The sequence below is a fragment of the Danio rerio genome, chromosome 13, assembly GCF_049306965.1.
Source record: "Danio rerio strain Tuebingen ecotype United States chromosome 13, GRCz12tu, whole genome shotgun sequence".
NCBI classification, from domain to species: Eukaryota; Metazoa; Chordata; class Actinopteri; order Cypriniformes; family Danionidae; genus Danio; species Danio rerio.
Genome location: NC_133188.1, coordinates 45,315,001 through 45,332,293, shown reverse-complemented (window position 1 = coordinate 45,332,293; position 17,293 = coordinate 45,315,001). Strand labels below are relative to the sequence as shown.

The following is a 17,293-nucleotide window of genomic DNA, read 5'->3' as shown; positions in this document are numbered from 1 at the left end:
GAATCCATACGTTTTTTTTTTTTTGAGCAAATCAGAATCCAGACTCATTCATTGAGCCAATCGGTATTCATACTTCTTTATTGAGCCAATCAGAATCCATACTTCTTTATCGGATCAATCAGAATTAATGTTAATGAGCCAATTGGAATCAATTGTTCTTTATTGAGCTAATCAGAATCCATACTTCTTTATTGAGCCAGTTAGAATCCAGGCCACTTTATTGAACTAATCAGAAACAATCCTTCATTGAGCCAATTAGAAATTTACTGAGTCAATCAAAATCCTTACTTATTTATTACACCAATCAGAATTCTGTCTTCTTTTTTTATGCTAATTAGAATTTGTACTTCTTTATGGAACCAATTAAAATTCAGTCTTCTTTGAGCCAATCAGAATCCGTAATTCTTTAATGTGCCAATTGGAATCCTTCTTTCTTAAACAAACCATTTAGAAACCCTTCAGCTTTAATGAGCCAGTAAGAATCTATTCACAGTTAATGAGCCAATCAGAATTCATCCTCCTTTAACGAGTCAATCAGAATCTATCCAGCCTCTACAAGCGTTTAACTGACAAGAAAACCAAAACACTCGCTTATAATCAACAGTACGTTATGAACTGGTGCCAATAAATGTCTTGTGACTATTTTCTTAATTCTTATGACATTCATAGTTAGTTCACAAGTTTTTAGACACAAAAACACCCTAATTAGACTTCCTCCCTGTGAAAAAAACAATGTATGATGTGGAATATTTTCAGCTTGGACCTACAACAAAATAAAACTGAAGGTCTGTCTTTGATTTAGCTTTGGCACCAAAACATATCTCAGTTCATTTTCAGGAAAAGCCGCTTCATTTTCTCTCCTCCAAACAGCGTGTGCTCTCAACTTCAGATGCTCTTGACTCTCTTCACCATGAAGGCCTGAGATTTATCACTGCTCGTAAACATCTTCACACACATTCATCACTGAATTCAATATTAGCAGCTCCACCAGGACATCTCCACCAGCTCACAAACACAAATACTGCTTCATTCATAACCCATGAGCCTGGTAAACTCTCCACCAATTTTATTTCTATCTTTTAAACCTGGTAAAGCTCAAAGCTGGAATCAGTTTGATTGAATTTGGATCGATCTGATTCGTGGAAACTCGGTTTTCTGTTTTGTTGTTTGAGTTTCTGGAGGTGAAACCTTCAAGCTGGGGATTGTATGATTGATCGCTTTCTTTTTTATTATTTTGTTTTGTTTTTTTAATTAATGCAATTTATCTTCAGTTGTGCATTTAAGAAACTTTATGAGGTTTTATTTAACTTTTTTTCTTTTTTTTGTTGGAAATCGAAATTCAGTGTTTGTTCACAATGTCTTTAAATTTTCTTTATTTACAGTTTTTTTCTCAGTAAATGTAATAAATTGTGCTTTCAATCTGATTAAATAATCCAAATGTAATAATAATAATAATAATAATAGTAATAATAATAATAATAATAATAATAATAATAATAGTAATAGTAATAGTAATAATAATAATAGTAATAATAATCAACGTGTATGAATAGAACTAGACACTGCTCCCCCGCGTGCCCATTAAACACTATATTGTTTATTTTATTTCTAATATAAATAATAATAATAAAACAACAATAATACTAATGATAATAATAACACAATTATAATAATAATACTAATGATGATAAGGATGATAATAATAATAATAATAATAATAATAAACAACGTGTATAAATAGGACATTTTATCAGCACTAAACCCTTAAACACTATATGATTTAAAAAAAATATTTATAATAATAATAATAATAAAAATAATAAAAATCAACATGTATTAAGTTTTATCAAATGTTATTTGTTAGCAAAGAATAAATAAACACTGTTATTTGTTTATAATAATAGTAATAATAATAATCAACGTGGATAAATAGGAAATTTTATTAAATTAAATTTTATTAGCACTTAACTATTAAACACTATTATTTATTTAACAACAACAACAACAACAACAATAATAATAGTAATATTAAAATTATATTAAGTACTTTCATTTATTTGTTTGTTTTTGTTGTCGTCGTGATTATGTTATGAGAATGACAATTATGTTTATCATATAATATTAATATATTATATATTATTATTAATACTATTGATGATGATGATAATAATAATAATAATAATAATAATGAGCGATACGGTGGCTCAGTGGTTAGCCCTGTCACATCACAGCAAGAAGGTTGCTGGTTCAAGTCCTGGCTGGACCAGTTGGCATTTCTGTGTGGAGTTTGCATGTTCTCCCCGTGTTTGCGTGGATTTCCTCTGGGTGTTCTGGTTTACCCAGCAGTCCAAAGACATGCGCTATTTAGGAGAATTAAATTAACCATTGGCTGTAGTGTATGAGTGTGTGTGTGATTGAGTGTGTATGGGTGTTTCCCAGTGCTGGATAGGTTGGCAGTTCATTCCGCTGTGGCAACCCCTGATGAATAAAGGAACTAAGCCAAAGGAAAATTAATTAATTAATTAATTAATAATAATAATAATAATAATAATAATAATAATAATAATAATAATAATAATAAGTATTACTATTATTTTTCTTTTATTTTTTATATATTTTTATTTATTCCTGTATTGTTTTATTATTATTAAATAAACTTTAAAAACAAAATTGTTGTCATGATTATTTTAGGAGGATGCACTTAGTTTTATAAGAGTGTTAATTTTGTAAAATAATTGATTGATTTAAACTTTAAAATAATTCTTATTGTTTTATCATTGAAACAAAACAGTGAGTGTTTGTGTCTTTAAATAATTTTTTTTTATTTCATAAAATAATTTATTGATTTAAATTTCCAATTTCTTATTATTTTATCATTGTAACATAAAGTGAGAGTTTGTGTCTTTGTTTGTGTTTTGCAGGGCGTCCCATGGCAGTCTGCGTTTAACCTGAACAAAAGCCGTTGTCAGGACTCTCTGTTTCACTCAGGCTTTGGTCCGTCATCAGGCCTTCAGATGAATCAGAGAAATCTCTCCATTACACGCTCGCAAGAGTGAGGTAACAATGATGAAATGTTCGTAACTTTCCTCCTCCGTTACCTTTCGCTCCGCATCTGATGGGAAAATGCCATCTGCTCCTCCATCCCATTTGCTTCCTAATCACTCCTCTCTGAGAAATAGGAAAGGTCGGCTTCTGTTACAATTGAGATAAAAGTATTGGCCACTGATGGGATTTAAATGTGGAGGGTTGTGTAATGAACGGGACAAAAGAGATCCCGGACCCCGCGTGCACATTCTCCTGCTGTCATCTGGTGATGAGCTTCAAAATTGAGAGCAGACCCTGCCAGAATCCCTCTGTGCGCTATCATTTATTGATAAAAAAGCTCTATTCAGTGCACTTGTGCGGTGCTTAGAGGCTCATGGAGATTACTCAGTGGTTCATATTGCACATTAGAGATCTACTGAAATCGAAATTTCACAGTTTTTGCTCTAATCATGCGATCGCCAACTTGACTTGTTTGTTTGTTTGTTTATTTAATTTGGCTGAACTCTGTTCTGGGGTCCGTTCTTCGTACGTGGATTACTCAGTTAGCTGGATTTGGATGTTGATGATTTGACACGATCCAGGATCGTTTCGTTCTTCAAAGCTGATCCGAGAGTTGTTGTCATGGCAACAGTTCTGCTAGGTCAAACCTGATCGGAAGCAGGTTCAATTCATATAAACAGGATTAGATCGGCTCAGTTCAAGCAAAGATAATACAGAAAGTATGTTCCGAATTCTGATATTTTCTTCCAGTAGTAGTTATATACACTTGGGAAAATGGTACATATTTTTTAACTATATATATAAAGTTATAGTCATTAATAAAATAAATAAAGTTATACATATTAATAAAACTTATGCAATCTGCACCCTCGAAATGAAAGTACAAAGACTGCCATCTGGTGCAAAGAGAAAACTTATTGACATGAACTTTTTAGATTGCTTTAGTACAAATTGTGTATAATAGAAATGCACAATATGTGAATTTTTTTTTAAAGCAATTATACATTTATGCAGTCATAAACATATTTTGATAGTTAATATGCCAGTGATTTGATACTTCACAAAAGTTGCAGACGCCTTTACCAATATGAAAATGCTTTTGTAAACAACCAGTTATTTTTTACACCGATTAAAAAACGGCTACTATAAAGAAAATCTTTTCTAAATGTAGAACTAAATACATTGATTTGCATTGAAATACATGATGAATACTCTTGTCTTGACAAATGAAAGAGTAAAGCCTGCAGCTCACAACAAATGTGTAAAGTTCTTGCGTGTCATATTTAACAAACCGTCGACTGCTAATTTGATGTAATTTTGCTCACATGGATAATTGAATATTAATCAGATGATGTCATTACGCTGTTGTGCCGTCAGCCAATCGTTGCATTGCTGATCATGATTTCGAGGATCGATAGATCTGTCCTTCACAACACACGCAGCGATCTCAGATCAGTTCATCCAGACATTCTAATCTGATTCGCGAACTTGTTTGAAGAACCAAATTAGCGAGAGATAAATTATCAAGATTAAAAGATCCAGGATCTGCCAAATAATCTTAGATCATTTAAGCGAGGTACGTAGAACGGACCCTTGGAGTTGGACACAAACTTCAATGCGATGATATTATTGTACAAAATGTGTAAACGAAGCATTAACAGAGACCAGATGTGCCACACGGGATTGGTCGGGCACCAATGGAAAAACTCAAGATATTCTGCATTCAACGTAACAAATGCAAACAGTTTTGACTTGCATTTAATTATACCTCCAGTTGGTGAGTTTGTTAAATGGCACTGACTTTACTATTTGTGATATGATCACCAGGGGGCGTCGGTAAGAATGCACAAGCCAGGCTTTGTAGTTAGCTGATTTTTTTACAGCATTTATTTGCAGTCATAAAGGCACATGCGTGTGTTATTGTGGTAAATACTGTGGTATTTTCTTGAAACAAGAGAGAAATATACCACAATGATTAAACTGGAATTGTATAATATACAGAACAATATAACATGACATAATATATATAACATCAGTTATGGCATATAAGTAAAGATTAACAGAGCATCAGGTCTAAATATGCATTGAGTTAACACATACATGCGAGACAGATCCAATGCCCAAATACTGAGTAAACATGGCATTTACATTGCTTAACACTTGACTAATTTACATATCAACACAATTCAATGGTATATAAACTTGCGGGGATAATACGTGCTTTAATACGTCGTTAATAATGGCGTTTGCTTGGAATCGCGCACCACCTGCGTTGATGACGTAATTGCAATCATGCGGTCCGATCGTCATTCAAAGTTTGCGTTACAACACTAAACCCATATACTAAGTGTTAGAAGCACACACACAGAAGACATGAACACTTACTTCTCGTGACGCACCCACAATAAGCCACTGCATCGAGCTGTTAGCCAGAATGTATTGAACTGCAATGTCCGGCTACAGGAACGGAAATTATATGCGTCTTCGGGGCGGGCCAGACCCAGCTGTCAATCAAACAACATCAAATCAGAACGCCAGATATACCTGGCCTTTTTAACACCTCCACTATTCTGTAATGTCTTAAACATTCATCTTTAATCGGCCCATGAGGCCCAGGTCACCCCAATGGAAGGTTCCTTTTTTAATTGTATAAAATTATGTGACATTTTCTAAATAATCTTAATCAATTTTAAAATACACAAAACATGAACTTGATTCTGTTGTTTTAAAGGTGTGTAAAAAATACGGTTTAGGCTATTGGGGGTCAAATTGACCCCACATTGAAAATAAATGAGAAAAGATAAAGCCTGTGTAGTATATTTAAATTCATTTGTCCAAAAAAAAAAAAAATGTTATCCAAGTGTTAATCTGGATTGATTTTTTATGTAGCATGATTTCACAAAGCTACAAATTTACTTGTATCAAAATTGCATAATCTAGGGCTGTATAAATTGAAATTAAATCACAATTTAGTTGTTATTCTAATGCTTATCAGGGATCAGGGAAGCACAGCTCTCTGATCAGTAATAAACCTCCTACAAAGCCAGAGGGTGGTCTCACACTTTTGGAAAATGTATAACAACGACATTATACATTAAAATAAATTAATAAATAAAAACTTATGTATTTCAGATTGTCTACTCATCAAACAATAATAAAAAAAATAAACATACTAAGCACGCAGCACAATTGTTTTCAACATTGATAGAAAAAAAAACAGCAAAGGAACTGATCACATTTTATTTTAAGGTACAATTTTCACTATTTACAAATAATTATACTTTTGTTTCAATAGATGTCTAATTTGCTGCTTATTACTAGTCATTAAGGTGGCAGTTAGGTTAAGGTATTGTATATGATTAGGTATGTAGAATAAGATCAAGCAGAATATGTATTTTATAAGTACTATTGTACAGTCTGGCATCTTAATTTCTAGTATTTAATAAGCCAGTAGTTATTATTGAGAATTGGCACTTAAAATGCTCCTGAATGGCTTATGAAGGATGACACTAAATAGTAATTCCACTAGAATACTGCTCTTTGGTCCAGAGAGGAGTTTCTTAACTCCAGTCAGTTTAATGGTGAAGTCTCTCCATCGCTGAAGGCAAAGTAAATCCATTTACCTCTATCGCTCTCAAGGATTAGACGTCCTCGTGAACGTGTGATCCATATTTTCGGGAGGTGTTTTATGTATTACAGCACAGTGCAAATATTTGCAGAGCTGTTTGTGTTCTGGTGATAACCTCTAATCTAAATATGAGTCTGTATTTGCGAACACGATAAGCATATCAACCACATAATAAAACAGCTTTACCTTTTCCAGACACTAAATCTGTGTTTTTGTTCCTCTCTTGTATTATTCAGTATTTTCTGATCAGAGCTGTGAGCTTGCAGTCTGTTTTAGATTTCAGGAATCCAGGTCATGAACCAGGGGCCTGCACCATGATTAGCTGGCTAGCCTTCAGATTATTTTGCACCAGTAAAGAGTTTTTGGTAGTATGAAGGCAGCTTGACTTTATCTTTTGACTTTAAAACCCAGATTTGTTGCCAACTAAACTGATAATTAACTGGTATGCATTGGCGCCGCTTGAGTGGGGAGTACCAATGGTACGTGGTGTAAGACAGAAAGTTTCAGTTGACATCATTCTCACTCAAGGAAATGTCAAAGTAAAGCTGTATGAGTCATTCACATATAATATGAGAACACAAAAAATTATGCTTTATACACACAAATACTTGTGTTCAAATGTTCATTACTAACCTTTCTATGAACATGATTGATTAAAACTGCAGATCAATGATCAAAATAGCCTCCTGTTACATCTGCAATTGTATAAAATAAATAAATGCAACATATACACATACAGACCCTTACAGTCTCCAATATGATACCAATTACAAAAAAACTACCTGCACATGTGCATTAACCTCTGTTCGAGAGTTATTTCTTCACTCCAACTTCATAATAGTCCAGATGGTGATAGTTAAATATGGTAGTTTGTTCATTTTTTGGTTGCTGAAAGAATCATTTGCTCTTTTTCGTTTTTCTGGGTTCCTCCTTTGTTTTTTCATGCTTCAGGCTTGCGTTTGTTCGTTTCTGAAAGGATCGAATGTCAGATGCACTTCAATAATCACACACACATCATTATCATCAGCTCAAGAAGTTCGTTATTTGAAATATAGACTTGCGGCAAGCTCTCTGGAAAAAGTGAAACCGCTCACACTTTTAGACGGTCTCATAAAACAACAACAGGACACAGCAGATTTTGTTCTTCTTGGCTTTGTGGCTGTTCATCAAGACGACGACAAGGGTTGTTTGAGCTTGGGTCAGCCGTGGCTTGTTATTATAAGTATATATTATAACTTTGTAATGTCTCGGCTGTTTTTTTTAATCTCTGCATCTCTGTAAACCAATAGTGTTCAGCTATGCATCTAGCTTCACCTTTTGGTTCCCTTTTGTCTTGCAAAACCGAACCGAACTGTACCACTTAGTGGAACAGTGCAATTACTAATAATCAAACCCCCAAACCACCCCCGCGCCCCAATGACACCCACTACCAATGCACCCCCCTCTTTTTATATTGTCCAGGACCAACCATCATCCCCTTTTTCACCTTTGTCCGTAATAGCACCCCCCCACCCGAGGCCTCGATTTTGCCCAAGACTGGCTGTACCAATTGTACGGTGCATACGTAAAGTATTCATAGCGCTTCAAATTTTCCACATTTATGTTACAGCCTTATTCCATAGTGCATTACATTCATTTATTTCCTCAAATTTCAAAATGTTAATTGTTTTAAATTTAGTAAAAAAAAAAAAAATTTGAGTAATGGGCAAAAATTCCTATTGTGTGTGCGCATATATGTACATGTTTTGTGTATGTATGTATGTGTGTGTGTGTGTGTGTGTGTGTGTACGTGCATGCACATTTGTTTGTGGTTGTGTGTGTTCATGCATGCGTGTGTGTGTGTGTGTGTGTGTGTGTGTGTGTGTGTGTGTGTGTGTGTGTGTGTGTGTGTGTGTGTGTGTGAGATTAATTCAGCTGTGCTCAGGGATCTGCTCACCGTGAGGGAAGTTTATCCTCCGCTTACGGCAAATCAGCTGTTCAGCGTTGACTCCTGCACTGGAGGAGGACCATGCGGCACACATGATGAATAACAGTGGTTGAGGACACACACACAAGAGAGTGCAGTGCGGACAAATATGATGAGCAAAAAGGGCTTCAGTGTCCCTCAGGACGTTCCGATCTCTGGAGATCTGAATCCTCCACCACACAGAATTATAGATGAAACAACACACTTTTGAAGATGCTGTAGGAAACTCCAGAGAGCATGAAAGTGTGGAAAAGACCAGCAAGAAGCCTTCTGAAGGACTCCCTATAGTATTGTGCACATAAAATGACTCATCTGATTATGATGATTTTGCATATACTGCAGCTATATACACATGTGTTATTAATGTTTTTGATGCATATGATGTTATATTTGTATATATACACTGCACTCGCTTGTGTCTTCATTTGCTGTTATTCATCATGTATGCTGCATTGTCCTTCTTCAGTGCAGGAAACGCACCAATGCATTTGCGACGTGTAGTTCTGTCTCTAAACGAGTACCTGAAATAAAATAAAGTAAAATTTAATTAAATTACAAAAATGTAAATAATGATAAAAATAAAATATAGAAAATAAAAAATAATAAAATGAAATTAAATAAAATGATAGAATAAAATAATGACAAAATTGTAATAAAATGATAAAATAATGAAAAATAAAATAATGAAATGAAATAAAATTTAAAAAAATTATAATAAAATGTAATGAAATAAAATGAAAAAATACATAAAATAAAATGTAAATAAAATAAAATAATGACATAATTAAATAAAAGGCTAAAATAAAATAATATAATGAAATGAAATAAAATAAAATGAGTAAATAAAACAATGAAAAATTAAATAAAATAATGAAACTAAATATAAATAAAAAGATCAAATAGTAGAAAAAATATAATTATAAAATTAAATAATAAATTAATGAAAAATTAAATATTAAAATTAAATGTAATAAAATAATAATATATAATCATAAATGAAGAAAATGATTAAATTAAATAAATTAATGAATTGAAATATAATAAATAAACAATGAAAAATAAAATAATGAAATTAAATGGAAATAAAATCATAAAATAAATGAATGAAATATAAAATAATAAATTTTATAAAATATAATAATGATGTATATAATGAAAAATTAAAAAACAATAAAATGAAATGAAATAAATGATAAAATGAAAATTAATAAAAAATGAAATGAAATATAATGAAAAATAAAATATGAAAAAAATTAAATTAGATTAAATAAAATAATATAATATAATAATGAATAAAAGATGAAAAAGAAATCAATTAAATTAAAACAAATTTAAATAATTAAATTAAATAAAAGGGTTAAAAATAATGAAAAAGTAAAATAAAAAAATGTGGGTCACTGACATAAACCAAAATGAAACAGAATAAAATAAATTAATGCATTAAATAAAATATATTGAATCTCCATCGCTGATACCAGAGCTCTCATTTACAAACTTCTCATTTACCCCCACAGCTCCACAGAACAAATCAAGAAACGCACATGTGATCTGAACTGTTCAGCTTATTATAGTAGCTTATTATGAGCAAGAAAAGAGCCAGTGACAAAAGACCAGGAGTAATCAGAATCTCCAGCACTAATGAACAGGAATCTGTAGAAAGCAGACAGGGAAAGAGACCGAGCTCACACACACTAACACACACAGAGCTCCCTATGCAGATGATTGAACGCCTCCATATATCATTAACCCTGACAACCAGAAAAGAGCAGTCAAGCAAAACAAAAGAGGACAGCTTTCAAACACCCTTCATTTCAGGTGCAACATTGATGCAGCGATATTGAATTTTGATAGCCAATTCGATTGCCCTTTTATTAACAATCAAATTGGCTGATTTCCCTTTTTAATCAAGTATTTATAATAATTTATTTTCATTTTATTTTTCCAAATTACATTTTGTTAGGGCTGCAAGGCGATTTTCATGTGCATTTTGTCAGTAAAGCCAGCTCTGTAATCAGCTCTAAACCTACAGAATCTGCTTTCAGATGGAGCAGCAAGGCAAACTCTATTTATTGAGCACAATTTTACACAACTGTGCTTGATCCAAAGTGCTTTACAATAAAATAAAATATTCAATAAAAAACTTGTATTTAAAATGTAAGAAAAGAAAAAAATAATACTAAAATACAGATAAGAAAAACACGCATGCATCACTCAAAAGCAAAGGAGTAAAAATAAGTCTTTAAATTAGATTTAAAGGCATCCAAAGATGGAGAAATCCTAATGTTCACAGGTAGACTGTTCCAGAGCCCTGGGGGTTCAGCGCCAACACAGAAAGCTCACTCACCTTTTGATTTGCAGCGAGATCGAGGCACAGACAAAAGAAACTGATCATGGGACCTTAACGGCCTGCAAGCTGTATATGGCCTAATAAGTTCACAGATATAGACCGGGGCAGAATTGTGCAATGCTTTATATGTGAAAAGAAGGATTTTAAAATAAACTCTGAGTTTTATAATGAGGCAAGGACAGGGGAGATATGATCTGTCTTTTTAGTTCCTGTCATTAATCTGGCGGCTGCATTTTCAACCAAATGTAACTAAGACAGTGTTGACTGAGGTAGACCAATATACAAGGAGTTAAGGTGGTCTAACTAGGGGGAAAATAAAGCATGCGTTACAATTTATAGATCTTTTTTTTTTTTTTTTAGAAAGAAACTGATAAAATTTTGCTAAACTGCTGCTATCTAAGTTGGAAAAAAGCTGATTTTCACATCTGCATTTACATGCTTGTCAAACTGCAAAATTGAATCACAGATAACTCAGAGATTCTTAGGCCCCGTTTTAGATCAAAAATGATCTACACTAGCGTTTCTGAACATATCTCCGTCCACACTATGCCACAAAAAACGTATATCACGTGACCATTCGCGCATTCTGGGCATGTATGTTAGAACAGGGGTTCCCAAACTTTTCAGCCCGCGACCCCCAAAATAACAATGCCAGTGACTCGCGACCCCCGAATGTCCTCTGAGGTGGTTATAAATACAAAAACCTTGCATGCAATGACGCAGACATACCAATTAAATTTGTGTCAGTGCTTTAAATGTGCCAGAAAGTATAACCTGATGTTATAAAATCAAAATGCATCTGATGCTATTGCTGCCTTTAATATAATGTAATTACCCCAGGGGTCGCAATCCAATAGAACTAAGCTACTATAGTAACTATATAGTATATAGTAAGTATAAACGACTATTTTTATTTTCAGTATAGTTATGGATAAAATATGTTAATTCTTATGGTTTGATAAAAATAAATAGATTTTTGTAAATCACCAGGCGACCCCCCTTCATTGCCCCGCGACCCCTCGGGGGGTCCCGACCCCCACTTTGAGAACCCCTGTGTTAGAATATAAACAGAAAGCATGTGTCTCGCTCAGCATTTGGTTATTGTAAGTCAACAAATGCCGGTTGAACAATGAACGCTATGGCAAAGAAAGCAAGAGAGGTATTTTAGTGGACAGGCGACAAGGTCGAGTTGTTACTAAACGTAACAAATGACTAACTGCACAATGGCGCCTAAAACAGACAATAATGCAAACAACGCTCCCATTTCTGTGTCCATGTTGTTGTTTACAGTGAAGGCTGGTCGGCTGTCTTCCGGTAACGTTAAAGCCATGTGTTATAGTCATGTGATAGGGGCTCGACCAATAAGGGAAGGATACGCAATGACACAAAAGCTCCAATCAGGTAGCGAATCTCAGCAGCCCCGCCTCCGTTTTCAGATGTCTCCATTTTCCCTTATCCACACTAAGACGGAGCAGCTGCGTTTCAGAATGAAAACGGCCTCTTCAGCATTTTTAAAACGCTCCATTTTCGGCACTCGAAAACTCCAGCGTAGTCTGGATGGATGGCGTAACCGTAGCAAAACTTATGCGTTTTGTAAAACTAAAACCCATTAGTGTAAACGGGGCCTTGGCGTTTACTACACTGAAAAAACATGATTCATTGGATTTACTAAGTTTTTTTAAAGGTAAGTGGTTGCAACCAATTTATATGGGCTGAATTTAAACAAAATTCGTTAAGCCAAATTTAATTTGTTTGTTAAAATTCAGCCCCTATACATTGTTTGCAACCACTTACCTTTAAAAAAATTTAGTAAATCTAATTAATAATTTTTTTTCAGTGTACAAAGAACCATAATTGACAAATCGTAGATGATTTGATTAGCATGTCTCTGAAATTGTAGTTACATACTGTTGTAACCTTGCATTTGTAACCCGTTTACATTGCTAATTAGTGATTTACAGATTTGTGTTGCTGCTACATCTAAAAGTATGTGAAAATGTCACATTTATGGCACAGTAGGGTGTGGTACAGTACGGGTCGGTATGGGTCACCTTTATCAGGCTTGCGTTCCACTGCCAAAAGGGTACCAATGGTGGGTGGGTGTGGTCTATGACAAAGCTTCTGTTTACATCATTCTTGCTCGAGGAAATGTCAAAGTAGAGCTGTACGAATCTTTCACATATGACATGAGTAGCACTTCGCACAAAACTGATGCTTTATACACATAAATACTTGTATATAAATGTTCAATGTTCATGAGCAGAGAATGGTAGTGTGAAATAGCCTCCTGCAATTATCTAAAACAAATAAATAAATGCAACAAATATGAACACATACAGACTCTTACATGTTACCAATCACAGAAAAAATTCTCACAACTCACATTTAGTCCATATTTAGGTTCAAAAACAGCACCCAACAAGACAGTTTGTTAATTTTTTAGGTTGCTAAAAAAATAATTTGCTCTTTTGTTTTGCATTTCAATAATCGCGCACACTGTATTATCATCAACTTAAGAAGTTTGCTATTTCAAATATAGACTTGTGGCAAACTCGCGCGAGAAAGCGAAACCACTTGTGCTTTAGACGACTTTGTAAAAAACTAAGCACAGGGTAGATTCTGCGCTTCTTCTTGGCTTTGTCGCTGTTCTTCAAGATGACAACAGTTTGTTTGAGCTCTGGATGACCATGGCTCATTATTGTATGTATTTATTATTACGGTGTAATGCCTCAGCTGTTTATTTAAAAATGGCGCGTCCTTTGTTTTCATTTTCTTGCTTGTGTATGTGCAGGTGAAACATATCTATAAACCAAGAGTGTTCAGCTTTGTCATGAAAAATGGTATGGTACGGTTCCCTTTTAGCTCTCTTCTTTAAGTGGAAATGGCCAAAAAAGCATACCGTACCGTACCATACCACTCAGTGGAAACTGCCCATTTTAACATGATTTACTCTATAAGATAATGATAAAATAATAATAAAAAATAAATAAAATAAATAAAAAATGTATATGAAATAAAATAATAAAATATAATAATGAAATAAAGAAAATTAATTAATTAAATTAAATGCAAATAAAATAAAATAATAAAGTGAAATGAAATAAAATGATAAAATAATATAATGTAAATAAAATGAAATAATAAAATAAAATAATTAAACAAAATAATGATACATAAAATAATGAATAATAAAAATATAAAAAGTGGGCCACTGACTTTAAGCCCACATAAAACAGAATACAATAAAATAATACTTTAAATATATTATATTGAATCTCCATCACTGATACCAGACCTCTCATTTACCCTCGCAGATCCATAGAACAAATCAAGAAACACGCATGTGATCTGAACTTTCAGCTTATTATAAGCAAGAAAAGAGCAATATTTTTGGCTTGTCTAAAAAATGCTTCTTAATTTGAGAATTTAGGATCTTTGGAGTAGAAACAAGACAAACTCTAAGTATAAAAACATTTAAAATAATTAATAGAACACAACACTGATAAAAGGCAGTTTCTGTGCACATCTATGCCTTCTGTGTGGCTTCTGGCTCATGGAAAAAAAACACCTGAGGGAGTGGTTTTCAATCAGACTACTTTTTTTACTCTCACAGAAATACCTGCTAGATAGCAATCAGTCAGGCTTCAAAAAGTGGACATTTAGTGGAGGCCGTTTCACTATCCGTCACTGAGACCTCGAGGCTGGTCAGAAACGCTTCAGATCATCCGTCCTCATTCTGCTAGACACCTCTTCTGCCTGAGACATTATAAATCAGCAGATCTTCTGTCGACCCTCTCCCCACCATAATTGCAGGCCTACGTCACAGGTGGATCTTTCTGGGTATTTTTAGTGAGAGGATTTCTACTGTACGTCGTCACGTTGACTGACCACCAGGGTTTAGAAATTTTGATTCAAGCTTGGGAAAATAAGGGATGCGTCAACTTTATGAGCATGGTTTCAAAGGATGTTCTTTAGGATACTTTGGCATAGATAATCGTAAGATATTTGTAATTTCAGTCGCAAAAAAACATCCCCTTTTGTGCATTAATAATGTTAGTCCAAAGACATGACCTATAGGTTGATTGAATTAACTAATTTTGCTGTAGTGTGTGTGTGTGTGTGTGTGTGTGTGTTTGTGTGTGTGTGTGTGTACACGTGTTTTTGTGACATATCAGGACACAAATCTGTATAATGACATAGGTATGACACAGGTATTACAAAAAGGTGAAATGTGAGGACATTGGTGACGTCCTCGTTTCTCAAAATGCTTATAAATCCTACAGAATGAGTTTAATCAGAGAGTAAAGCTGCACACAGTCTTCTGTGATGGTTGGGTTTAGGGTTGGGGTGGGGTAAGGGCAATACAATATACGGTTTGGACAGTATAAAATGAATGGAAACCTATGTAATGTCCCCACTTTTCACAAAAACAAACGTGTGTGTGTGTGTAAATGAGTGTGTATGGATGTTTCCCAGTACTGTGTTGCAGCTGGAAGGGCATCTGTTGTGTAAAATATATGCTGGATAAGTTGGCGGTTCATTCCGCTGTGGCGACCCCTGATAAATAAAGGGACTAAGCTAAAGGAAAGTTAATAAATAAACGAAGTAATGAATGAATATTCATTCATTCATTTTCTTGTCAGCTTAGTCCCTTTATTAATCCGGGGTCGCCACAGCGGAATGAACCGCCAACTTAACCACCAAGTTTTTACGCAGCGGATGCCCTTCCAGCCGCAACCTATTTCTGGGAAACATCCACACACACATTCTCACACACACACACGCACACATACATACACTACGGACAATTTAGCCTATCCAATTCACCTGTATCGCATGTCTTTGGACTGTGGGGGAAACCAGAGCACCCGGAGAAAACCCACACGAACGCAGGGAGAACATGCAAACTCAGAAACGCCAACTGAGCCGAGGCTCGAACCAGCAACCCAGTGACCTTCTTGCTGTGAGGTGACAGCACTATGAATGAATATATATGTATTTATTCAAAAGTAGGTATGGATGATACAAAATAGATAGAAAAAAAATGTTTGTAAGTATTTTGGTTTTGTATAATATAATAAAATTGTATAAAATCAAAGCAAATTGTACAGTGACTGTAACCTGAGGATGCTAGACAACAGAGTTGAGGATCTATGTGCATTTCTTTTAGGCAAATTGGTCAAGCAGGCAAAACACGTGCAAACAGGTACATAAAAATAATCCAATATCGAAGTCAATAAACAGGCAAGTGGTCGGTACAGGCGGTGATACTACATAAACAACATAACAAAGCAAGGGTCAAAATATGGCTAGACAAGGCAAGGGAAAACATGTCGTAATGTCACAGTTTTAACAGATAAGACTCAGCAAAGTCTGGGTGTTTGTGTTCTGTAATAGTCCATGTAATCAGTCCTTGAGCAGCTCCTAGCTGTGTGTGTGTAATCATAGAAGAACCAGAACAGATGTGAGTGTGCGGTGCATGACAGGATTTGTAGTTCATTTGGTGGCAGATTTGTAATTCTTCAGCGATCTGTATGGACTGAATCGCTGGTGATTGTGACAGAGACAATGGCTCCTTTCACACATACAGACCTTTCCGGAAAATTAACGGCAGTTTTCTGACAGAGAAGTTGTAACATTACCGATAATTTCCCGGAATGCTGCTCTGTGTGAACGCAGAAGATTGCCGGAAAGAGCGTGTTTACATCTAGAACCTGTCTACTTTAGCCAATCAGAACACTTAAGAGCATTCACATCCGTGCTGTTTTTTAAAATAAAAGCCTTTTGATATTTTTCCAGACACATTTAGCTGCTAGATAACGTTTTATGTTCCTTTTTTAATGTCTAAGGTGTCAAAACTTATCGATAAAATGCTTATGATGTTTGTTTGCCTTCAAGCTCTGCTTCCTTCAGTTGCTTGATGCGTGTGCATGCGAAGGAGCTGGTGAGCACCAGCACACAAACATATTGTGAACATCTCAACATGTGAAAGTGTTCCTCCATCTGTTTACATATAAGTTGTTCACAATACTTATCCATCCACATCATCTGTAATGTAGTCAGATGTGAGAACATTTAGCTGTGTTCGCGTATCTGCCTTTAGATGTCTCACAAAGCAGCTGCATGAATGCTAAAGCTTTGAATAAAAGTGAAACTATCAAGAAAAGGCAAACCTCTTCTATGTTTACAAAAACAAGCGCAGCTGTTTAGAGGTCATTTCTGGTTAATGATGTCAGAATTTACTGGTATTTTGGAATGGATGTGTGAATGGTCTTTAACGGAAACGTCCGTGCCTGTGCGAACATTT

General features: G+C 34.5%; 1 protein-coding gene across 5 annotated transcripts in view; it reads left to right on the top strand.

Moving 5' to 3' along the window:
- The window catches only part of pcdh15a (protocadherin-related 15a), a 759,862-nt gene that overhangs the window by 74,077 nt on the left and 668,492 nt on the right, over positions 1-17,293 (top strand). For all 5 annotated transcript variants that reach the window (XR_012388492.1, XR_012388488.1, XR_012388474.1 and 2 more), the window contains exon 2: positions 2,922-3,057. The gene's annotated coding sequence lies outside the window, so the exon portion shown is untranslated. The remainder of the gene's footprint in view (positions 1-2,921; positions 3,058-17,293) is intronic.